Source organism: Ptiloglossa arizonensis, chromosome 5, assembly GCF_051014685.1.
Source record: "Ptiloglossa arizonensis isolate GNS036 chromosome 5, iyPtiAriz1_principal, whole genome shotgun sequence".
In the NCBI taxonomy this organism is placed as follows: Eukaryota; Metazoa; Arthropoda; class Insecta; order Hymenoptera; family Colletidae; genus Ptiloglossa; species Ptiloglossa arizonensis.
This window is the reverse complement of record NC_135052.1, coordinates 8,029,088-8,055,446: the sequence shown is the minus strand read 5'-3', so window position 1 is coordinate 8,055,446 and position 26,359 is coordinate 8,029,088. Positions and strand designations below refer to the sequence as shown.

Sequence of the window (26,359 nt, the reverse complement as noted above, 5' to 3'; positions counted from 1 at the left end):
TGATGAAATTTAAATGCGAGACGGGCCTCGGATAATTCTAAAAGGTATATAGAAGCGATGCGAACGCAACAATTTTAATTGTCGGTCCTGTTTGTATTTTTCGAATCTTTCGAAACGGAATCACGTGCTGAAGTACAAATTCTTACACCCTGCTTTACTTTATGACCCTCCTCTCTGCGCCAAAAATCCTTAAAAACTTGAAGCACCCTCGCAGGTGTAGTACTCGAGTTTCAGTAGGTTGTCGACACGCTTACAGCCCAAAACCCTACTTTTGCGACTCTTAATAGTTACGGATAAACATGTATTTTGTATAATTATCCGTTACTAATTGAATAGTATAAATGTACGTGGCACAGTTATCCATTACTGTTGTATATAATAATATTGTCTAGACTGTAAACAATTGCAAAGTGGTTAAAAAATTGGCTCGGTTTGGCGAGCGTTGCACGAAGTTACGTTTCGACGAGACGAGAACGAAACTACGAAGATAAATTATCGAAATCCATTACAAGTAGAAACCTCTTCTTTTCGTTGACTCGCGATCAAAGATAAGCAAAGCAGAAAGAACGCGACTCTTTTAACCGTAGACTATGTCCGATTATCCTGATCTTCAATAGTTTCGAAGCCATTCGACAGACTGCTTAAGTGTATCCGTGTTTGCATGCAAATGTATGTGCATATATGCATACACGGGGAAGTCTTTCGGAGAAAAAGTTTAAAGGCGCTGGAAAGAAAGCGTTCCAGCCTGCCGTGTTTGAACTGATTTAAATAAAGAACATTATTACCTGATTATTGTTTCTATTAGTTCTAGCAATTTAATATCGAGCCTGCCACTGACAGCGTGAGCGTTTCTTTGATTACCTGAAACACAAAAATATCATTTCCATTAGGAACATTTCCAAATATAATCGAACGAATCAAATTTCTACGATAATTTAAACCATGCTTTACGATGATAATTTTTCTCGGTGGGGCTTTATTTGCAATTTTCGTCTAGACGAAGCTACAAACACGAAATAATCCAAGAACCCAAACAACTGCACGTGATCGATGCAATCGTATAATAACTTCATTAACAACGCGGACTACTCTCGTAACTTTAATTACAGAAGAAAGTTTCGCGTGCAGAGTAGGGATTCGCCATTATTCCTTTGTTACGCGACACACTCGAATTATACAAAATAGGTTTCCTACGAAATTAAGGGGAAAAGATGGACATTAAATACATCGTCGAAGTGGAGGAGGGAAATAAAACGTGCAATTGCTTCTCAAGTTGTTAGAATAATACTACGTGTACGATTAAAAGTTATTATAAAAATATGGAAATTCGTATAACTGAATCGATAGAAATTCATAGAACTAAATCGATGGAAATTCATAGAACTAAATCGATGGAAATTCGTAGAATTGAATCGATGGAAATTCATAGAATTAAATCGATAGAAATTGATAGAACTAAATTGATAGAAATTCATCGAATATCAAACAAATGTAATTTTAATCAAACATGCAGAATTTTCTCGCAAATACTCGATACCAAGTATCAATCTACGCGCCCCGTTGAAGGGTATGTTATGTTTTATTATATAGTATTTCACGCATTAGGCTCTCATTCATATCGCGTCGATTTTGCGTAATTTCGGTGATTTCGTCGTCGAATCTTTCGAACGAGAAATGTAAAATATCGGCATATAAAATAGTGTACGTAAATTCCAACGTTATTGGTCAATCAACTGTTCACCGTTTCCTGAATGAGGATTGATTGCGCTTTTCATGACTTCGCATTAAAAATACACGCGTGTGACGGCGAAATAGCTTTTGGTGCACTCGATTTTGGGACAGTCGGCTCGTAAAGTATTTATGGCGAGGAATTTCGTACATTTTATTGGCCGATGGTTGTGATGCGAATTATCCACCCGATAACACACTTAATGAGTTAGAAAATCAATTCGGATTATAGATAAATTAATCGCCGATTAGATACTATAGAATTATTTTTCAAAGAAGATAACTCGTACAGAAACAATGTATTCTATACAGTGTACATTTGATATTTTATAAACTATACTCTACGCTTTATTATATACAACTTGTTAGGACCGTGATCTCCCTACAATTGACAAAAAACAACATAAACGCCTCCAGTATTTTTACACTCGTATCCTTTATGTTCTCTGTGTTTTCTTTCTTCTTCGACGATACACTTCTATCAACGGATTACCATGCGTTTTATTTTTCCATCAAATTTCTCATCCTTATATTCAACCAAAACAATCTCTACGTCGAGTCTACAGAGTAGAGACTCTCTCTAACGTTGTATAATATTTCATCTTCGACCCTTCGTCCTTCCATTCTCTCGCTCTTCGCACTCTGTGATTCCAGAGTACAACAAATTCAATTAAAAAACGGCCGAGAACCGTGCTCGTGGAACACGCTACAAGTTTCGATCTATCTCTCTCTCTCTCTTTCTCTCTTTTCGATAAATTCGTAGATCCTCCGTGTCGTCGATTCTCATCGAACCGATAGCGCGGCTGTTTTACAATTCATAGCGATCTTCACCGAAAGTAGAAACGAAACTCGTCGTATCGATCGTAAATACCAACGATCGAATAAACACCATATCGTTTGCCACGAAGTCGGAACGGATTGGCTCGATTCGGGTCATCGGGAAGGGTCGCGGCCCGATCTTGTACGATTCTAATTAAGCTGGCTAACAGCATCGCTCTTCGGCGGAAAGTTCATCGAGTAGAAAGTATGAATAATTCCACCCAGTCGTTTGCTACTATCTTTGAAATAGATCTCCATTAAAATTCTCCCGATTCTATTCAAGAGCTCGCGGAGATTACCAAAACGTTCCAAAGTATCATGGGAGGAGGACGAGTCGCAGAATGTTTTGACGTTCCGTGCTTGGTGAAGCGCTCAGAGGTGGTGGTATTCGTTGAATCGTTGGTCCGCGATTGCAACTTTCAGCCATTCGAACTATGACTATTAGCAGCGAGCGTCTCGAGGACTTAGACTTTACTCTCCCCGCGTTGCAGAAGGATTTATGTCAACGTCCACGAGAAATCGATGCTCCTCCGCGCGGAAACTTCGAGAACCTTTGCGCCTTCTCCGGTGCCCTCGGTAAACAATGGTATCAATTCTCCTGCTACGAGAGTAGCGACGGGAATCAACACTTCTCGAATCGCTTGGGAATATACGACAAAGAACTCGAATCGTTCGTAAAACAATCGCGGAGATAACAACCCGGGTAACGGTTCTCTCGATGCGTGTACCGACTCGTTCCCCTTTCTGATTAATTGGCGGCTACGCGAGAACTCACCTGGAAGAATACGAAGGGCTACACCTGTGTACCTGGACTATGCTGCGATTTTTTTTTCTAGTTTTGGACAATTTTTACAATCGGACGACCTAACTTTGCAATTGTATCGGAGAAGATGGGCTTGTCGCCAATCAGACCTCCGTTTCTTTCGACCCTTGACATATCAAATTGGAACGGTTGACGTTCTTTTACCGAGTCCTTGAAAGACTTCATAGATTTTTCATCGTTACGTCAGTTACGATTATAATGTTGGGAGTGTATACAGTTGTACCGAACGACACTTTCGAGAAAATAATGCTCGAAAACGAAGCTGACAGCTTTCAAAATAAATCTTACGTCGAAGACTGTCGTTACAGGGATCGTATCTTCCGAAAGGAAAACAAAGTGAATAGAGTCAAAAAAGAGAAGAGAGGGGTACTCGAAGAGAAGCAAGAAAACATCTCGAGTCTCGTGACCGAGTCTAATTTATGATCGGTATGGCCTTAAACGTCGAACTAGCTCTTCAGCGTCTCTGGAGTATTTCGATGTTGACGTATAACCAGCGAAGCTAGAAAAATAAGCCGAATCCTATGTTTAAGAAGTGGGGAAAGGCAGCGTGGGCAAAGTGAAAATAGTAACGGGTGTTCCTATTGTATCATAGTTAGGTATATCGTTGTACACCTGGTAATATTATATTACATTATACCGGTAAAATAATAACACCCGTTACTTCTCCCACTCGTTACACAAGGGATTTAGTGAATTTTTCTAACGTACAACTGACATTGATTCGAGAATGTTTGCCTCGAGTGGAAATAAATATTTCGAAAGAGAATCTTAATTTCCAAGGAAAGCTACATTAACGGTATAATCGAACGAAAGTCTCTCTGGGTCTGAGAAAACCCAAACGTGGTACGACGAGGTTCAAAGAGGGTTTACAATCGCGAAATGAGAAATAATTTTCACGTAGGCGAGATTTCGCGAACGCTTCATCGTAAATCGAAGATCTGGCTACGTGTCTTCTTATTGGTATCCGCGCAAGCACGTTACAGTGATGTATTGGTACCGTAGCGTGTTTCTACTTCAAAGCTTTGAAGAGTTTCGAAGCTATCAAGATTTCTCAAGACATCCACGGTATGCCAAGAATTTCTGGTATACGTAACTTCCGAGGTTATTCGCAGTGATTCGAAACGGAACAATCGCCGAAGTGATCGAAGTCTTTGAAAAGAATGGATGTATGCCGATCGCCAGCCACGCAGGCGACGTGTATAGATCGTTGGAGCTGTTAAACGCCATCACTATTTCCTGTCGAGATTGCTCGCGACGTGATGCCCCAGTGCGCTAAATACTAGACAATAACTTGCTTCTTCTACGAGGTCCTTTCGCTTCTCTGTTCTCCACCTCTCCTTTTCATGGCGATATCGCGGATAGCGAGCAAATCGCGATTGCTCGATACTCGAACCCGCGCACATATTCAAGACGGCGAATTAGTGCGTAGAAGAAATTCGAGTAGTTGAACGAACATCGGGTAAATGGAAGTTTATTGAAGCGCGTGGGAGTTCTCTAAAATGCGTAGAGTAAACTCTCGTCTAAAGAGAGGTTATTAGAACCGTGCAGGAGGAGCGCGTGGAATGAAAAGGAGTACCGAGGCAGCCTTTGAAGGGTAAGGTAACGAAATACACACGAAGGGTTCGAATTTGTGAACTTTCGGTCGAAAGCAATGTTGATTCGCTTAACAAACAGAATGTCGAATAAAGCTCTGAATACCAAATGGTGGCCATATTCTTTGTCTTTGCGCAACGTCCGATGAACAAAGGATCGTGTTTATCGTTACCCGGTGCTCTTCGAGTTACTTATTATTCAATCGGAAATATTTAAGAACCGTGTACCATTTCGTCGAATACTTTTTCATCCGAAAAATTTTGGAAAATTCGGTAAACGGATCGGTAACTTTCCGATCCAAATTACGCTACTCTTTCTTTTTTCTTTTACCGCTACGATCGCTGCACGCGTTCGGCCATCGCGATTTAAAATATTCGTAAGCGATTCCCAACGATTCGGATTTTCTGGCAACGAATCTCGGTAATCGAGCATCAGAATATTAGAAGTCGGAGAAATGCGTATTTCACGGAAGCAGTCGGACGTTAATCCTCGGCGAGCGGCGTACCGGCGAGAAAAAAAAAAAAAAGTAATTTACGCGTTTTATCGCCATCTTAATTATAATTTTTAATATCCGCTACGATCGCCTCTCATTGCGAAGCTACTTTATCTCTCGGTGCATCTTCCGCTTTCGTTCCTTTTCCTCCCTCCCCGTTGATCAGTGTGGCAAGAAGTTTTTATTACTTTATGAACTCAAGTGAGCGTAAAGTGGCACGGAAACTCATTTCTTATAAATACAAATTCGCGAACGCTTTTCGCGGAGCGTTGATGCAACGAAAACTTGAGAGCTCGCACTGCGATGCGGAAGAACAAAGCTCGATCGTCGCTGAAATACAACCGTGTAGCTGGGAACCGGTGTTATTAGAGAGGGCGGGAGAATATGCTAAAACCTTGCGTATGATATTGAATCGAGCCCCATAAACTCTCGCTAACTTTTCAACGGGGAAATGAAATTTCGCGACGCGCGCGGCAAACTTGTTACTTATTTGCTCAAACCTTTGCGATACCGGACGACAGATTTTGCGCACGAAATGTTCGTGCTCCTTCGTCTAGCTCCACACCGTAACCAGACTCAACAAGTATCGATTATTACAAATCGAAGACTCGTTCGTCCTATCGTAACGCGTTACACTCGCGCACCAAAAATATGTATCGGGTTGTTCGGAAAGTCATTTCGTTTTTTTTTTCGGTGAAAATGAAACACGATTTTTTCAAAGTGTACGAATATTTTATCGAATTATATATTCTCCGTTTTGGAAACGGAACGACTTTCCGAACAACACGATAGAATATATAGCTTTCGTCGTTCCCTAGAATGCGTCGTGACCGGGAGCATAATTAATTTATTTCTTCGTATTTAACAAAATAGTCTAAAGAAACGAAAGCTTCGCGATTACAAAGTGAAAGGAGATTAATTCGCCGGTGGAAATACAATTTGTGAAATCGAATCCCCGATGATTCCGGTATTAAATTGTTTCCATCCGATAACGTAATTCAGTTACCCGACAAATAGTCGTTCAGTAATTATTCGAAACGATCATTCGCGTGTGTATATTTCATCCGTCGTATCGATCGTCTCGACCGTTACGGAAGAATTTTTTACATCGCTTCGAATATCACGGTTGCGGGTTTCGTTCGCAAGGATGTCCGCCATACTTTATCCGATCGGACGATAATATCGAACACCGTGCACGGTTTACGTTACGATGAACGTAGACTCGATGTTTCCGAAGACGAATCGACGAAAAAGAAACAATAACTGAGAAAAATAACTATTAGCCTGTTCTTTTTTGCTAAAAATGAAACACAATTTTTTTAGAGCGTACAAACATTTTATTAATATTACACATTCTCCATTTTGGAGACTCACTTTCCGAACAACCCGATACAATTAACGCCCAGGGTGAAGTATCGTACTTGAAAATTCAAACGAACATCGAAACACCGACAGAAGGTTCTCAGTATCGGATACAACACCGAAACCACCCAACCGCCAATCCGTGGACCACGATGCAAACAGGGACTACCCTTAAATCGACGTCAATTTTTCCACATAAACGGTTCGACGTACCGAAAGAAGAACAGCGGCAGGATCGCGCGGCCGCGTCGTACACATCTGCCGGACTGCTATGGTAAAAGGTAAATAAATACGGAAAACAATGTCGGTCGTTAATCGTTAAGCGTTTTCTCCGTGCTCCGTGGACGTTTTCTCCTATTTTCCCCGGTTTGGTTCCCCCTCGCTACCATTCGAGCCATCTCCTTCTCGTCGTACCGGCATCGTCACCGCCCCTCCGTCCGTGGCTCTCTCCGACCCCTTGTTGCTGCCGCCAGTTAACCGTCCATTGCTCGGTACTCTCTACGATTTAAGGGATAACGTGATTTCCAGCGATTTCTAACTACATTTAAGCGCAGACTAATGTCCGCCAGCGCGGGGGCGAAACGCGGGTTACGTGAATAATGCGTTTAAGTCGCGAGCGATTTTTCTGCCAACGTTGCGCTAACCTCCGTCTCTCGAAGATACATGTGTAGTAAACGCCGGCGAGTCAGTTTACGGCGATTCGATCAGGATCGGTGCCCGACGGAGTGCACCCAACCCCCTTGCACGGGGTTCGATTTATCGCTCGGACGACTCAAGATCCTGTAATTAGCGGAACGGAAACGAACTGTTTTTCCGCGCGAGTTTCGCCCTGTGTTTCACCGTACTCGGGCTCGGATAGTTCCTGTTGACTCGCGTTCAACCTCTCCGATACAAGTTCTGAAAAATCGTCGTATTTGCGGAGGAGTTCCGCGTAAGCTGCTTCGGTAGATGATACCGGTTTATGGATCGATAACGTGCACAAAACGTATTAAACCCTGTTGCTCGGACAGAGGCGTCACCTGTGCAGTACAGAACGGATGAAAACACGCGGAACGAGAATACAATGTACTCGTAATACTCGGTTGGGCGATATAATTGAAGAAGATGCGCGAGTTTGTTTCTTCGGACGATTCTAGGTGAAGGATCGATACGCGGATCGATGTTTCGTTTGATAATGAGAATTTTTTTATATATATTATTCTTTCGTCTTCCTCTGCAAGGTACCGCCCATTGGCAGGTCTTTAGAGTTCTACGTGTAAGTGTAAATTGTTCGATGCATCAATAATGAGAATTGGAATTTTTGTAACGTAGTTTGAGGCCATTAGTAATGTAGTATCGAGGTCATTAGCGACTTATTAGTTCGGTCTTTTCCACTTGTAGCTTGACGGAGAGGTGTATTCTTTTAGGTGATTAACTTGTTCGAGACTGTTGACGTACATTAATGAGGATATTATAAAGATGCAGGTCGTAGTCGAGTGATGTATTTTTTCAAAACAGTTTCCGATCCGAGCGACTTGTACTCCTAGTACAGTTAGTATACTCCTAGTATAGTTTCCAATCCTGAGTCTTGTCACGATTGTTTTCTCTTTCGTATCGTGTTGAGGTTGGTCGTTTTACGATAGAAATTTTGCACTATGTCGCGGATTCTGGTCCCGATGGTCGTAGTTCATTCTTCTCTTTCGGATTTAAGGATTCAATTTAAGAGATCTTGATATGGAATTGGTATGCCGGTTTCATCCGCTGGATTTGTCGCTACTTCTTTCAAAATGAGACAGAATTCGAGTTCTTTCCACTGTTACGTGTTTGTTATTTTTGCCGAGGTCGGTGTAAATTTTTATAATTTTTACGCTCGTAACTGTACCCTCGTTAGAGTGTCAACGGTCAAACCTGGCAAACCCCGTGAAAATGAATCCAAACACGACCTCGTTTGTACAACATGGCAAACGATATAATTGTAAAAACGTTCAGAAATGATATTTTTAGACCAACGTGGTGCAAATTCTGTACACAAATAGAATTTACAGCGATAAATCTGTGTTGTAAACGTTCTTCGCGTTTTCTTTTTTCGAACGGATTTTTCATTTCGATAGTTTCGTAAATTGTCGCTTCGATCGTTGCAAGTGACGCATGGAAAACACGTGACATTAATCAGAGGAATTTCTTTTCTTCCAGATTCGGCCGTTTCCATTTTCACGCGCATCTCCAACGTCTCTCCGCGAATCAAACTTCGATTCTCCTTCGTCGTTGCTTTGGCACCCCGCTAAATCAATGTCACTTACGAACTCCACGTGACCACGTTGCAAAATAAGTTCAGAAGATCACGCAAATCCGTGAAGTGATTTTCGTGATTTACGTGCGGAGATTATTAAAACGCCGCGAGCGCGTGTTTGTGCGGGACGAGTAAACTGTACACGTACAAGGTACACGCGTATAGCTGATAATCATATTTGTTCTGGACCACCGGTTTAATCAGAAAGTTTTGTCGCAGTTGCAGCCCCCATGTTGGAGGGGGGGTTAAAACTGACGCGTTGCCGCTTGTTTTCTGGAAACTGTCTTGATTGCTCTTTCTACGCGATTCGCGTATTTCGTGTATCACGAGCGAATTAGTATAATTCGTTATTATTTTAACACAGTTCGTCCGCGATATATCGCGAGTTTGATACAACAGCCGTACGAATATCCGCGAGCAAATGCGACGAGGCGTGCGAAACGTTTTATCGATCCGTGAAATTTGTACCGAATTCGATTCGGGTATTGAAACGGTGGACGATATAATTGTAAAAAAAATGCAAAAATTATATTTTTAGCGAAATAGGGTGTAAATTCTACATCTAATGCAACGATAAATTCTGTAAGTACTGTAACGCGTACAACGATGGTAAATATTTTTATTTCAGTTTCCAAAGCTGACCTTGTAAGACACAGCCGAGATTGTAAGTACCAACATTGTCGTTTCACGGAAGAATTTTATCGTTTAATTTCTCTGTAAATCTGTAAAATATTATTCAAGTTTACGTTCTGTTGATTATCAAGAGTCTGTATTATTCGAACGACGTAAGTACCAAAATCCACGAATAGGTGTTTCCTGTTCAAATATTGAAAACTTTCGTTTCCGTGACTCGCGTTGTTTTCCAAGCCGACTCGTCGTCGCGCGTAAATACGAGCAACGTTCATCTCGGGACAATCGGAAGAAGAAAATGCTTATCGAGTAACGCTTGACCGTAATGTTTCGCGAAACAGGAGATCGATTAAGGACGGCATCGACTGGGCGAAGCCTGAATGCAAACTCTTGGAAAGTCTGAAAGCGAGGGGGTAAAACTTTAATTAATTCCAGCGTCAGTTAATAACGAGTCAATTACGGTTTGTTAATATTGTATCAGCGGAAGATGAAGTGAGATTGATGATAAAGTTAACGAACTGGCACGCGAAAAATATCACGTGGAAAATGTCGCGAGCTAAGGGAGTAAACGGGAGGGAAACACGGGACTGTGAACACTTTCAAGTAGTTGAACGATGAACGAACATTCCGAGTTTGATTGTTAACGAGTTCGGAACTTCCGTGGAGTCGAAGATGCATAACTGTCGCGCGCTGATCAATCTAAATTTGTTGCATCGACTCGGGCCGTGTTCTCGTTTTTGTTCGGCGCTTAACGAGGCTTTTAAAGTTTCGGAATTACCGGTTGTCCGAGAAACAGTTCGGTCGATTTCGAAGTTAGCAAACACTGATTAATCAGCAATTCGAAAGTAGCGAGACTCATCGATAACCGTCCGATTTAATTACACTGCCCAACGGGTTCAATAGTTTAAGCGCTTACGTAAAGTTAACGCTTTAAGCGGATTCGCAGTAAGCCGCAGTATTATTTAATTAAATATAATGTCGCCCGGTTCCAGATATCTAAACAATCGCGACAAAACACGATTAAATACGCGTTTCGATCAACGTACGCGATCGAGCGACAACAATTCGCGTTTCACTCGCTTCGACGTGACTTCGGCTCTTTCGAATTTCAACTTCGAGCGCGGTTCTCCGATCGTTGATGTTTAAGCGGTCTTGAACGGATCGTGAACGTACGAAATGTATCGCGAAAAGTCTCTCCACAGTTTCGTAAATATACGTGTACGCACGACGCACAAGCGCGAACGTAAATCGTATCATTTTACAACGTTACGAGTCTTGAATTTGAAAATATCGTTTCTTCTTAACGGTTCGATACTCAATGATTCGAAAGTATCATTTTTATGTAACATCCCAATGTAATACAGTTGGGTAAAAATTTATGGCAGAATTAAATACACCATTATAGGTTACTCGTTTAAATCACTTTACGAATGAATTTTATTTTCGTATTCGTATATGTAGAAATAGAAATACGGTAATAAAATCTAATATAAATATTCGTCATATTTCCTGATAAATTCGATACGCGGATCGAAACAATCGAATCGTTATTGCTTTCTAAATCTCAGCTTTATTTCTACGCTCGGTACAATTTGTAATTTCCTATGACAAGTTCTCTCGAACGAGGGCGAGGGGGTGTGTTCGTGTATATCGTTCTCGCGAGCACTGATTTCCGATATCGACGATGAAAAACGACAGGTACGCACCCATGAATCGGGAAAAATAACGAAATCAGCGCGGCCCGAGACAAATAATGTGATCGACGGTGTCGAAAACGAGCTGTGAAAAGCGTGTGATTCAATTATGAAATGTGCCGGGAGCAAAGGACGTCGAACGGTGTCGAAACAAAGGATATTTATTCTCGGAAAATAGATCGACAATGGGTCGCGTCGCTCGGCGCTGTTGTTATTTGATTCCGTGAAATCGTTTTCGAAGTGTTACGTGTAACTGTTACGTAATCAAGTAGGTGCAATTAAGTTTCGTTCGATGCGCGCCTCGTGTTCATAGAAATACTCGCGTTACGTAAATTTGGATTTCCGGTTTAGTTTAATAGGAATCGGCTTGGTCTTGCCAGCACGGAGTTGCAAGTAGCGACCAAGTAGCGACCAAGTGCGAGTAACGAAATTTTGAACAGATTGTCCGAGAATAGTATTAGGTTGTTCGGAAAGTCATTTCGTTTTTTTTTTTTGTGAAAATAAAACAGGATTTTTTTAGAGCGTACAAACATTTTACGAAATTATACATTCTCCATTTTGGAAAACGAAATGACTCTCCGAACAACCCGATAGATTTAAGACACGATCGAACGATCGATCGGTCGATGCTCGTTCTTGTTCCCGTCGTCGGTGTTTAATTTCGAATCGTGTATCGTAGCAGGGTCGTAGAGAGGTGAGAGAACTTTCGTTCGATTCGTTGGAACTTTCACGAGTACTTTGATCGAATGTCGAACTTCATCGACAGGAAAGTCATTACGAGTCACAGTTGCTGACATCCCTACACGTGTCACGTGTTAAAATGTTGGTTTTGTGTTCTCCAGCCAAGTAAAATACTCGTCGACGCGACGATGCACGTTCCCCGTTACCATTTAAACACGATATTTCGAGACGTTTGGTAAACACAGTGGTACAGATCGAGGAAAAACGAGAAACGTACGGAAACGATAATCGTTCTCGTTTTAATCCCATTGAAAATCGATCGGACCGTGAACAGACTTCGTGGCTAATTTGAAAATAATTGCAGACGATAATATATTTACGCGACCTCCCGTGTATTCGTACGCAACATCGATGTCTGGATTTCTGGCTAGAGAATAGAATCTTTCCGGTAATGTCCGTTTCTGAAGTTACTCGGTATCGCTGAGTGCTTTTCTAGGTAATGCCAATAAGAAACGTTGAGAAGTACAAATACAGAATACAATAGTGCTTTCAGACGTTCAATCGAAACGTCTCCGTGTAAAATTGCCGATAAACTTCCAAGCAAAACATTGACAAGCTCCGAGTAAACGTTCCGTTCCAGGAACAGTGATCGATAATCGCGAGAACCATCCCCGTGACAATACGTTATGTTAATCAAATATCATCGCTACACCTCCTGTAAAGAATTCTTCGATACACCGTTGTCCAGTAGAACGCAACGATTGAAGAGAAAAAGTTGCTCGTTATTTTCGAGAATTTTTCAAAAATTTCCCCGCTCTTTACCTCTTCCGCACGAACGAACAAAATTTGATCAGGCGCAGCAATTTTAATCGTAGAAATTACGCATAGCGGCGATGCTCGAAAAAATGATGCAAAAGAGACAATAAACCGACAATTTTTGGAATTTTTTAATCAAAATTGCAACGCTCTACAATTTTCCATCACTTTGAATAAAATATGTTTCTTCGGGGTGTTTCCTCGTCGGTGTATTTTATTTCGTCGTTTTCCATCGTCGGCTCACCCACCTTTCATTTTATTTAAAAATTCTTCGATTAGCTAATGAAAATCGAACCGGCACCGGTCAGCGTCCGATGTACACTGAACTTGACACTCGTTTCCCAGGTCGATTACGTTCGATACGGATCCAGGATGTCCGGTCGAACGAAACGAGTCGAGAGGATGACGCTCGCGCTCGCGCGCAACGAAATTCAATGATCGACGAGTCGTTTTCTAGGTTACCGGGGAACGTTCCGCGGTGATTTTAATGAAACTGCTCGCTGATTAATTAGTGACTTCAATGGCGCGATTTGATTGTTAATTGAAGGGAGCGAAGGCCAACAGGGGTGAGTCTATTTTTGTTCAATTTCCAGTTACACCGGGCGCACCGTGGAATATGCAAATATCTCATCGAACCTCGGTACTCAATGGATTTAGTGCTTCGTTCTGAATTATCGGCGGTTCGTTGAGACATTCTGTACACGCGTTAATAAACAACGCGGATAAATGGACGATTCTACGTCACCGAGAGGAGAATTTCACGCTCAAATTTTGCGACAGATATAATATTTCCCTTTACCTTTTATATTACCGGTTCGTAAACACAGTACACAAGATAAAAATATATTCCACGTGTACGATGGTGATTTTATGCTTATTCTATTCGAAAAAAATATATATATGTATATATATATATTTTCGTTAAAATTTAACGAGTCCACCGAAACAATCTATTTATCATTCCCTGGGTTACACGTTATTTTATCGATTCAGTGACGATCAAACAAGAATTCGATACGTCACAACGTAAGCATTTGTCCGAAAATATTTGTTCGGTACGGTACATGTTGCAGGAAATACGTAAACTGTACACTGTATGCGTTTACTACTAAATTTACACACATACTTCGAGTTTTAGCAAATATGTAACATAAAATGTTTAGCGTCCACTCTTGCTAGCAAATGTGCGAGCTTGTTTGTCCAGAGTAGCGCAATTATTGGTTAGTTGAAACGTCTCGTGTATTCGGTCTGATACATTTAATCGGTAATTTAGCAATTGAGCGATTTTCTTTGAAAATACAATCTCGTGGGAAGAAATTGCGTTCCACGTTTGCGATTCAATCACCGATGTAGTCATCGTCGTATGGATTATGTCACGAGTTACGAGACACCCTGTATTTATACGTGTACGTAAAAGATAGATATGCAACACTTACCGGCACGCTTTGGTAAAAGCATTTCTAATGGATCTGCAATTTCATAAAAGTTTATAACTTTCGTCAGAGTTGTGTGAAATTTCATAAAGTACGTTCGGAGTATCGACGCGTGCGTAGTTAAGACGTATAGGGCGTCGCAAAACGTGTGGCTACGTCTTCGGGAATGAATTTTACGCGAAAGAATAGTAAAAATGATAATTCGTACAAATATTTTCGGTTCGATTGTTTCGATTATTTTTGCGCGGAAAATTCTCGTACAAACTTCGTATAAAGTTTCATAAAGTTTCGTACAGTTCGTGCGAACATTCGGAACGAACTCAACGATTTAAATTATTTCCCTGCGCCAAATTCGTCCCTGAAGATACACTCGCGTGTTTCAATACGCGTTATATACAGTAGGTGGCAGGGAGAGCGGTTTACAATATGTCACACCTGTACCGCGAACAATAAATTTAGTTTGTCGCTAGAGTGTCTTCCACGTGCGTACAATTAAGCCATAAGCTGAACCAACTACTGCCGACGATAAATTTACTTTATTGCCGGACTGTCTTCTACGTGCTTACAACTGTGCTTGTGATCGAAACCGATATCGATTTCGGCACACAGATACAAAGTAACCGATATATTTACCTGTACTCGATCGCCGTACTTTCGAACTCTCTTTCCTCGTCTTCCGTAAGCAATTCCAGAATCGTCTCGAAAATCAGCGACTACAGGTTCTTCGAATTTCACGATGATCTTCGTCGATAACCATTAGCGAATACTCGGGTTGATGAGCAAGTAAACCACACGCGTACACGTAACGAATAAATGCGAGTCGTATATCGAACATAATACACAATGCTGACGCGATAACGTACGACACTGCACAGTGAGAGAAGCAACGCATGGCGCGTGTGACGTAATGTATCGCTCTGTGGGCGTTCCGGTAGATGGCTCCACAGGGCCTATCGATCGCCTAATCGATTATCATACGCGGTAACAAATACTCGATATCTAGATTCGAAGCTATTCAATCGAACGTTTCGAGCTTTATTTAACACGTTGGACGGCATAGCGATCACCGTTGCTTCGGAAAAAATTTCTTTTCAAATGGATGAGGTTATTTCTACAAACTGCTACGAGGAACGTAAACAAAGAGATAATTAAATACGAATCCGTACGTGCCAATATTTATCACGTGTCCATATTTATACACGAATGCAACGATCGATACGAACAATATTAGTTATCCGGAGATGTCGAATAAAAATCGAAACGTTGGGACGGAAGAATTTTCGAAAAATATTATTTCGCTATCGATGAGGATTTCGAAACGTGTAAACTAATGATACCGTTACTATGAAAATCCATCTTACTCGAAATGCAGAGACGCATTTCTCTCACGTCGCGGACATCTCTCAGGGGCGTTCTTTATAGCTCGCGCGGTACGTACGCCAATTCGTTCTCTTCGGTTTGTTAAAGTACCATCGAATCCGCGTAACCGACTCGTAAGCGAGCAATCGACGTAAAATCGCAATTGTCGCGCAGGCGCGGCTCCGTTTGCATGTAAGACGTCCAATTTCAACAATGGAATCTGTCACGGGTATTAAGCAAGATATATCAGTATCAGGGAGCTGTCAAGCGTCGCTAATGAATTTTCGATGTCGGACAACCTTACTTGGAGCTATTAGCGAACAATGCGATCGCACCCCTTGAGCTACACGTGCAGGCTCGCTTGTGTAAGGGAATGACTGATCGTGTCAGCTGACAGCCATTCAACGCCGTCTTCTGTAACTTTCCGATCGAGTCGATCGATGAATCTTATCGTTGCAATTATCCATCGCGATCCGAAACCTTTTACTCGCCGATCGAAGTTGCCGGACACCGATTCGCGACGATTACTTTTCGTTCGTGCAACAGAGAGTTATCTCATCTTTCAAATAGAAATTATTGGCTTGTTCGGGGAGAGTCGTTTCGTTTTTCAAAACGGAGAATATATAATTCAATGAAATGTTTACGCACTCTACAAAAATCTTGTTTCACTTTCACCAAAAAAAAAAACGATTATGTTTTTGAAAATAAGCAAGAAAATCATCGAGAAGGAATTTCGCGGTTATTTGTACGTCCGATCGATTGATATTCAAATTGAAAAATAAGCGACGAAACGTGTGCAAAGCTTCTGGATACATCCGATGGGAGACGTTGTTCAAAATTCTCCCGTGTGGAATAATAATCTACGGAAATATCGAAAAGAAGCGATTCAAACTGCAAAATTTCGTATTTGCGAGGCAACCGAAAGTAGGACACCTCAATGCGCCCGACCAACAACAGCTATTTTTGCGACGAAGTCACGAAAAAAAGATGCAACGTGGCCGACACCGCAAAAACTACCGTATAAAACTTTGATAAAACGTTTCGTCGAACTTCTCTATCATTTTCTCGCTAACTTGATATTTTCGGAGTAATCTCTCTGACCAAGAAAGAATGTTTCTTCAAAGATGTTGAGTATTTTGAAAATTTTACACATAATTTTACGTACGAATGAATTTGTAGTACGAATTAAATATGTTCTTTTCCGTTTAATGTAACCGACGTCATCCTTAACACAGATGTACCATGCGTGTACGATTATTTCTTTCGATACTATACGACCTTAATGGAGCGAAATAATTTAAAAAAGGGAAAAATACAGTAGAGAAAAATAATAGAGAAGAAAAATATACTAGAGCGGAATAACAAAAAGAGAAAACCGTAGTGGAGGAAAATAATAAAAAAAAAAAGAAGAAAAATATACCAGAGCAAAATAGTAAAGAAAGAAATATACCGTAGAGCAAAATAATGAAAAAAGGAAACCGCGGTGAAGCAAAATAGCGAAAAAAGGAAATTCCGGTACAACGAAAGCAAAAAAAAAAGAGATATTCCTCGTCGAAGATTTCTCGAAAATATTGATACATAGTACAATTCTTTCCTCGGAATTCCCCGTTTATCTCTCGGCCGCGAATACAATTGACCGGCGATTAGATCGAGTAGATCGAAATCGGTTCGGGTGACACCTGAATAATAGTCCGCGACGTCGTGCGCCGGTGACGTTTCTACCCGTAATTATTAATTCGCGACGATCATTGCATCGGGCAACGAGGAACAAATGTCTCGGGTTTGTAACCCGTGGAGCGGAACGGTCGTCGAAACCGCGGACATTTTATCGCTTCGCTATCGTCGTTCCGTGTAAATGACTCGCCCCCTCAACGAACCGAACAAGCTTACCTCGTGCCACGCGTGTTACGACATATCAAATTCAACTCGCGCGGAATCGTCTCGTTTCCTTAAGTGACCCGAATATGCATCGATCGATCGTTCGGTCCTGACTCCGGCTGTCTGTACATCGATCATATTAGCCAGCGACGCGCTGGTAAGCGCCCGTGAACGCATGCATAAGCAAAGAACGAGAGCACGTTCGGAATTTTTACTCGCGATACCCCACACTACTCCGGTGTTCGTTCGTACGTTTCCCGCACGCATGCAAATATTGGCCATCGTCGTGCGGGCTCTTTTTATCACGATCGAATCGTTTCGTCGCGGATAGGATCGGTGATCCTCTCAATTTGGCCGCGAAAACGACGCGGCTCGCCACACTCTCGTGATTCTCTAATTTATCGTCGGTCCCCGTGTGCCATTTTTATCGTAGATCCGAACTCATTTTTGTTCCCGCGATTGGCACACCGCGGTGAAAAACTGCGCGCGGAATTTTATTACCCAGCTGACGACCGCGAATGCAGCTGGTGAAAAAGTTGAGCGAAAGGAACGACGTAGAGGAGCCAACTCGGCAACCTGTACTCCGACCGTAAACTTAAAGCACCGTTTGCATCGTGACCTGGAATTGATAATACCCCACAATGCGAAACGTTCATTAATCGAGTTCACCGCTTTCTCGTATATTTCGATACAGTCGTCTTTCCACCGATCCTTGCGCTCTCCGTTCAATTTTGCTCCCCTTCTCTGTACAATTTCGAAGCAATTGGAAACAGTCATCTCGTGGGAAAAAAATTCACCCTGTCGTGTTTCGGTCCTAACCGTCTCCTCGTATGGGATAGCAATCGCGTTATTTTATTATCCGAGCGACGTTGACCGGTCGTGCCGCGTCAAGTACTTGAATTTTGTCCACCGGTCACGCAGGATCGGTTTACCACGCGACGCGTAGAATATTGCATTCTATGGGACACCGTGGCCAATTTTGTAACACTCGAGGAACGTGAAGTTGCGACACACGGGTACGTATACAGATTCGAGATAATTAGAAAATTATACCGTCTCGCATTCTACGCGATACGGTGACCAATTTTGCAACACGAACGTGAAGTTACGTTACACGGACACGTGTATCGATCCTAAGTAACCGGTCAGTGTCACGGTTTTTTTTCGAAATTTTTAGAAATCTCTTCGTCGAACACCCCGTAGCGTCGAAAACAAGGTCACGCGAGATTCGTGTATACCTATATATAAAATTTTCTTATTACTTCGATGTGCTGACTCGCCCCTAAAGTTATGCCCATTCGTAACAGAACACCCTGCATACGATGTGAAATTTAAAAAAATCGTGCAGAGGGAAGTCGAGGAGCTGTTCGGTATTCGAACACAGGCCTAATTTATCAAGATCTCCGACCAGTCCGACGCCAAGGACCCTACTTGTCCCTTTTTGCATTGTCTCTATACTTCCCTTACACGTATCCGTCGTATCTATAGCAGTGTCGTAAATATTGAACGGAAAATAGGGGTGTAGTTGAATGCGTTTCGGTTAGGGTCGCGAGAACGTGTTTCACCAACGGAGAGAAAGCTCACCGATACGTTGAAAATCCGGGACAATCGTCCCGCGACAATAATGACGTTTCGAGAGTGTATTTCGATTTTGAAAAATTTATTCCACTTAGCTCGGTTTTCAACCAGGCGGAAGAGAGATTGGCGCTCGGTTTATTTCAAGAGAAACGCGATACGGAAGGAACGAAAGCGTTCGAAATAAATTTCCGTTTCGTTTGTTGTTGCGCGGAAAATCAAATATAATCGTTTGCTCGATAAACGTTCTCCAGGATACGTTACACGCTCGACTTTGTATTTCCATAAATACCGTTTCCCTATTTTCACGGCGGGCTCGGATTCGGCCGTACGATCGAATTTTTGACGAGGTTCGATGCCACGTTGAAATTAATTGACAGACATCGAGCAATTAATTCCGTGCTACTGTACGATGTAATGAATCGTAGATTAGTCGGCGGCGATCGATGAACCCTTGGGACACTGTTCTACCATCAAAATCTGGACACACCGATCGTGCGATGGATTCGAGCCAAGGACGAACATTGAAAGCATAATCTCGCGAGTTCCATATGCATGATCATCGAGCTTCGGTCGCCTGGAGCATTGTTCCCCACTCAATGGCGCGACTTGAAATTCTTCAAGGCTCCTCAAAACTCTCCGATAGCTTATAAAAGATAATCTCGGGGCTTTTGTTTTCCCACTAACGCGTTCACCAGCTTTTTCAATAGACGGGACTCCTTTCGCGTTAAACGATCTTCTCTTTGTTCAAACGAAAATTGTACATGTTTCTCAAAATTCGATACAAAATTTCGATTTTGTAAATTTCACGTTACGATTTTTATTTCACGGTGACGAAATCGAACGCTCTTCTTCAATTGGAAACATTTCTCGCAACAATCGCCGATTGATTTTAATCGTGCCTACAATACATTCATTGTACATTTACCCTGTTATATTATTAGAATTTGGTACGTTGTTCCTTCTCTTGAGAAATGATTTCATAATATTTGTTCTTCTAGTAATAAAACTGCGGAGAATATTTTTCTCGCTAGAATTAGATTTTCTTAACGATATCACGACTAAAGGAATTTTGTAAGGATTTTCTTCTTGAAAAGGTTTATGCATTTACTTCCATTTCAATGGTGTCGCTAGGGCCGAGTGCATCGTTTCTTTTTTCAGTATTATCATTGAATTGAATAAACCTAGGCGTATTTCTTTCGCGCTGTGTACGCGATAATTAGATTCACCTGTAAACGTGAACAATTCTTTCGACCCGTGAAAAATAAAGTTACCTCTTAATTAACGTTTGAATTTGCAGCCGTAGCTGAACACGAAGGTTGGAAAACGAATCAAAGATCAATCAGAGAGGCCTAGTTGGTTGCGATAGGTATTCCTTGAACGACGTATCTCGGTTATGAGATCTACATGTTCCAATTTACATAGAAGCGAATAGTTGCAAGCAAAGGGAAACACCGCATTCTGTGGTACACTCGGCTACATTTAATCGCAAATACTTGTACTCGAAATTCGTCCGTTGAATATTTCGCGCAAGCAAGCGTTCCATTATTGTGAAGCATCGATTTCGAGTATTACAGCGTGTCGGGTGAAATCGAGAGAGTGGAGAATCGCTCGCCCATTGATTCATGTGTCTCGTTGCTTTTTGGATAGCAGGTCACGCAAACAACTTTCCATAAAGAATAAGATGAGCGAAGATACAACTTAACTTCTCACCACTAAAAACGTCAGTGAACTCGTAGAAAGAGAATTTACGACCGAGTACGGCTACGCTCTTAAAGAATGGCGAGTTCGCCTTAAAAAACGAATAAACACTTTCGTGGCGGTGTTTCGGTTTAAAACGAGAAAAGGAAACGGAGTTAAATGGCTCCACGGAAAGAACGGCTCGAATGTTTCAACAACTGATTCTGTATGTCTTGAAACGAGAACGATCCGTATCAGAATTTCAATTGAGCCGAAGAACGTAAGAAAATTAACACATTCATTGCTGCCGCTTTTTATCCGTTCCCGGGCAATGCAATGATAAATACGGGAATAAAAAGTCGGAAATTCGCAAATATCGAGAAACAAATTTTCACGTTTATAAAGGCACACGATACAATCAACTTTTCGGTGTTTAAACATTTTTCGATGCATCTGCCACCCGATCGAATTAAAAAGAACAAAAAAAAAAGAACTAATTCACTCGTCGAAGCGTACAAAACGGTAAAATTATAAGCAAAAATCGAGTCAAATATTAGTTTTGAAATTGTTGGTATTTTTTAATTTACGTACGACGAATTCGTTGGATATCTGTCGTAATATATAATCTCTTTTGTTCGTTCTTTGATTTTAATTCCTCGTTGTTATCGTCGATTAAAATTCAAAGTTGGTTCTTCAGCGATTCTGTTAGTCGCTTTTACACTTACCGAAATGAAACTTTTATCGTGCACAAAAAAAAAGGACGATAGCTATTTCAGGCGAATAATTGTTCCACTAAATGTCACGCAACTCCTTTACGGTTGAATGTTCATAGTAATTGACAGTAATTAAGTACCGAGGATGAAGCCACTAAGTGATTAGTAGCTTACTCGGCAGTAAGATTTAGATTAGAATTTAATATAATAGGAGTAAATCGAATCGAAATGTCACCGAACTATGACTGACGTGTAATTATAATACTTGCAACTTAATAAGCAGAGTTTATAAGAATTAAAAAACAATAGTTTCATACACTTCTGGCTCTACGAATACCTGCAATTTCTAACATATTTATATCTAACACGAAGGATAAACGATTCAAATTCAGCAATAAGTCTTTGCTTCTTTCGCATATTACGTTTTTTCAAATAACATTTTACTTTCTCACTCTTTTCTTTTATTGAATTTTTTAAGGTTGCTTCAACTTCGAAAGTTCATTGACAACCACAGTTACTATTTACATTTGTATAAATTGCAAAATTAATTAAATACATTTTAATAATTTGCTTCAAAAAGTTAGGTAGAATAAAACTTCTCTTCAACGACATAATACATTAAAATTCTAAAACAATGTAATATTTGCGTTAACATTAATTACAATCTTCGGCCCAACGTTATCAGTATTGTTTGTAATATTTGTTATAAATGTGTACATTAGATCGTTGAAGAATATAGCTTCTATTCGCTATTTTTCCTATCATTTCTTGACGCCAGCGCCACTATATCTCTTGTAGAAGTTCGGAAAGACGAAAACGTTTAAAGCCATTTTTCATAAAAATAGCTGGTCAGAAATCCCCTAATGTTCTGCAGTTTGTTTACACCCATCGCCTTCTACAATTCGAGCTCGATCTCGTTCAAAAAGCGCTCATCCGCATCGTCGACTCCCCGTGTAAGACTGAATTATGAGCGAACTCGAATGGCGTTTTCGAAGAGATCTCTGCAATTCCGTCTGTACCATAAACTCCGTTCAATTCAATGTCCTGAATAACGGGTACAGAAACACAGGCTTATTTGGTTGCAAAGACAAGCGCACTAGCTCGCAAATTCCTTTTATGTTGTTCCACCAACAGTAGATAGCAAATCTCAGTTCACCTAGAATGGGCTCATTCGTGTGTGCTGTCCTATTAAAATCGACCCTTTTCAAGGGATTCGTGTACGTTCTGCAGCAGAATCTGTCAACGGTATAAACTGGTGATGGAATCGACACCAAATTAATATTATCAATACCAGCCTGTGAATTATAATGTAGTAACGAACGGGATCAAATACGTAGACATCGAACAGACTCGATGAACATTCGATACTCCCACGAAAGTATCGATACAGGTTTGATATTTCTCCGACACTATCGATACAATACAATATTGAACACGTACCAAAAATGTATCCAATAAACAACTGTTACTTTCCATGACCTAAAACTTTAAGAAATACGTATTTTATTTCGAATCTCGATCAAAATTAATTTCTGTAGTTATTTAATCGTTCACAATGCATAAATGAGATGCATAATGTAACATTAATATTCGGAACATGCATAAATGTTAATAACAATCGTGTAGTGAAACAAACATTCACAGAAACCGTTCGTCTTCGCAGATTTCGCAATATCTTGATGTTTGTTTATCATATTTATTAACAACCGTCGTAGGACCGTAGATTAAACAATTATTAACAATGTTCTGGTATGAATAACGGCTAAAAAGCCATGAATTTGTTGAAATATTCGATCAGATCGAACAAAGACAATGGAAGTAACGGTAAGTCACTGGTAAGTGACCTTGCGGAGGGTATATAAGGAGCCACCGGTTGTTTAAAATTTCATTCTTCCTGGAGCCTCCGAGGTGGACGGATCTTCTCGTTTTAGGTTTATGGAAGGGGGACCCCCCACCTTGGTAACCGGTACTGGCCGCCGGTAGGCGGTGGTCAGTACTGGCGACCACTCTCTCAATCCTTTCTTTTTTTTTTAATTGTTTCTTTGTGTAATTCATTTCACTTGTTCTCTGATTTTAATTTGTACTTGTTTTTACATGTTTATTTTTTTCCACTAACCAAATTCATTTCTATTTTCCATTATGCCTTGACTTTAGGTTTCTCTTAGGTTTCTCTTAGATACATTCTCTTAGATATATCGGAAAACGAAGAACAAAGAACGAAGAGGACTGATGTATTGCATCCTCCGCGGGACTGTTAATTCTAAGTATAGACTAAGTTAGTTTTAAGGTCACCATGTACGAATATCTGTGATCTGCCGAGCAATTATCCAATCTTTAGCTTCTTTTTGCTCGCTTGCTCGTATCTCAGTCCGGCCACCTCTGCTTGTTGGATAAGCAAGTGACCGGCCGTGCAAGTGGTCCGAACGGTCGATCGCCGTCTCTTCTGGTGCGTCCGCTTCCAGAGAGAACATGCTGCGAACACAGGGGCAGGTGTTCGCATCGGTCCCTGTGGAAGCCCTGTGCCACAAGACCCTCTCTTCGTCATCCTCCGTGGGTCAGGTCCACGCTCTGCGTGGCTCCTGACGCGGAGTTGGGAGAAACGGGGCACTCCACGGAGTGGACGGCGTCGTGCATTTCCTCTTTAATCGGGCCCACTGAGAGGAAACGGGACCGACCTAGTAGGACCAACTCCACGGTTCGTGTCGCGTATTTCCCAATTTTGCCTAATTTTTCCATAATGTAATTGCTCGGCAGAATTAAACGAGGAGATCGAAGGAACATTGATTCCTTCTATCTCTGCAGTTAGAATAAGTTAGTTTTAAGGCTGTGATCTGCCAAGCAATTATCCAATCTTTCGCTTAATTTTGCTCGCTTCCTCGTTCCTCGGTCCGGTCACCACTGCTTCTTGTACAAGCAAGTGGCCGGCCGTGTAAGTAGTCCGAACGGTCTATCGCCGTCTCTTCCGGTGTGTCCGCTTCCAGAGGGGGCATGTTGCGAGCACAGGAGCAGGCATTTTTGCCGGTCCCTGCGAAAGCCTCCAAAATAAGACCCTCTCGTCGTAAAGATGGAGAAACGGGGCACTCCTCTAGGGGAGTGGTAGGCGTCGTTCGTTTTCTCTGGAATCGGAACCACGGAGGGGAAACGGGATAGACCTAGTAGGACCAACTGCACGGTTCGTGTCGCGTCTTTTCCAATTTTGCCTAATTTTCCATAATGTAATTGCTTGGCAGAACTAAACGAGGAGATCGAAGGAACATTGATTCCTTCCATCTCTTTGGTTTAGTATCTTCGTTTGTATCGCGTGTCGAGGGAGATCGATGGAACTTTGATTCCATCTATCTCTCTCCGGGTCTCCGCTCGCAGCAACCTCCACGTGGTGAGACCTGGTAATCGGTATTACTCGCGACGAACAATAATTATTCGTCGCGGGTAGTACCGAGCTAATTGGCTGCGAATTTAGAATATTATATTAATGAAATTTATGTTGATTGAGAGTGGTTAAGAAATCGATTTCTTTCTTAAGATATTAATTTTCCAGTTTTTAAAAGGAAAACCTTTCAGCTGAAAAGAATGTTGCCATAAGGCATAAATTTTTCTGCAAAATTTTTCATTAGGTACACGAAACGTGTTCACCTTCATAAAGTATCGAACAGGTTTCGATTCGATACAGTACCTATTCGAATTCACTTGACATACTATTAGATTTTAAGGCTTCGAGACTTTAAAGATTTTATTATAGGTCTTCATTGATCGATAGAATATGAATAATATCGAAGTGGTCGCTACTCGAGTCATTCACGATGTTATTTTGGAAAGAAATATTCTTTCCGGAAACGTCCCGTGTGGATAAAAATGTTCATAGCCGTTTATAAAATGTATGCTCACCGATGGTAGATTTCCGCAACAACTGCACGCGGAATATATTCATGTTCGCCGACTATATACTATTTTCAATGGTTACGGTCTCGTAAACTTTACGTTGCACGAGATTCGACGAGACACACCTGTTCGGAAACATACACTCGAACGAAGAAGAAGCGAGTTTCTACTTCGACAGAAGTCACTCTTCCCTTCGAAGCCACGGGAATGAGAATATTATCTCGACCGCAGTCTCTTTCCAGCTCGATGATCGACACGGAGCCCGATATGGCCCGCAAACCGAGTAACTTCCGGCGGACGCGCAGAATATTGAAAACGTGTCGCGGGATTCCGTCGACGTCGGCAATTTAGAAAGTTCGAAATCGCGATGAAACTACGAGCATCGCCGGGGATTCGCGGCGGTTGTCGCGAACTGGAAAATTCCCGCGGCGAATCGAACCCGGTATTCGTAAAGCGTTCGTAAAACTCGCTCGAATCGAACCGGACACGGTTCGAATTGTGGAGGGCATTTCGAACCGGCTACCACTTAGAAGATTAAATCCACCGGAAACGCGACGTGTCCCTTAGCCTCTTCAGGGACGAATTATTTCACTCGATATGAACCAAAATTTGTCCGTGTGTAACGGAATCGCTAGAAATTATTGTGTTTAAGTACACCCCAGAGGGACTCACGGCGATTTATTTGTCGACCATTTTTTTTTCTGACACACATGCACAGTCCACGCGATAAATAACCGAACCGAATTTTTGTTACCATATACAATAAACGTTATCCGTTGGAATTTTTTTCTTTTCCGATTGTTTTGTGTTCGAGATTGTAATTTGGAACGAGTAGTCTTACATTCGAGGAAGAAATTGTACGAAATTGTACGGTTTATTATAGAATTTAATTTCTCGAGTTTTTAACAAACGTACCGCTCGAATTTTCGTACAC

At 41.5% G+C, this 26,359-nt stretch overlaps 1 protein-coding gene across 3 annotated transcripts in view; it reads right to left on the bottom strand.

The window, feature by feature from the left end:
* LOC143146674 (uncharacterized) overlaps positions 1–26,359 on the bottom strand; it is a 498,267-nt gene that overhangs the window by 174,119 nt on the left and 297,789 nt on the right. Inside the window, exon 1 of one of the 3 annotated variants that reach the window (XM_076311170.1) lies at positions 14,975–15,080. The exons of the other annotated variants lie outside the window; for them this stretch is intronic. The gene's annotated coding sequence lies outside the window, so the exon portion shown is untranslated. Of the gene's footprint in view, positions 1–14,974; positions 15,081–26,359 lie in introns of those variants that run through there. 3 annotated transcript variants of the gene reach the window in all.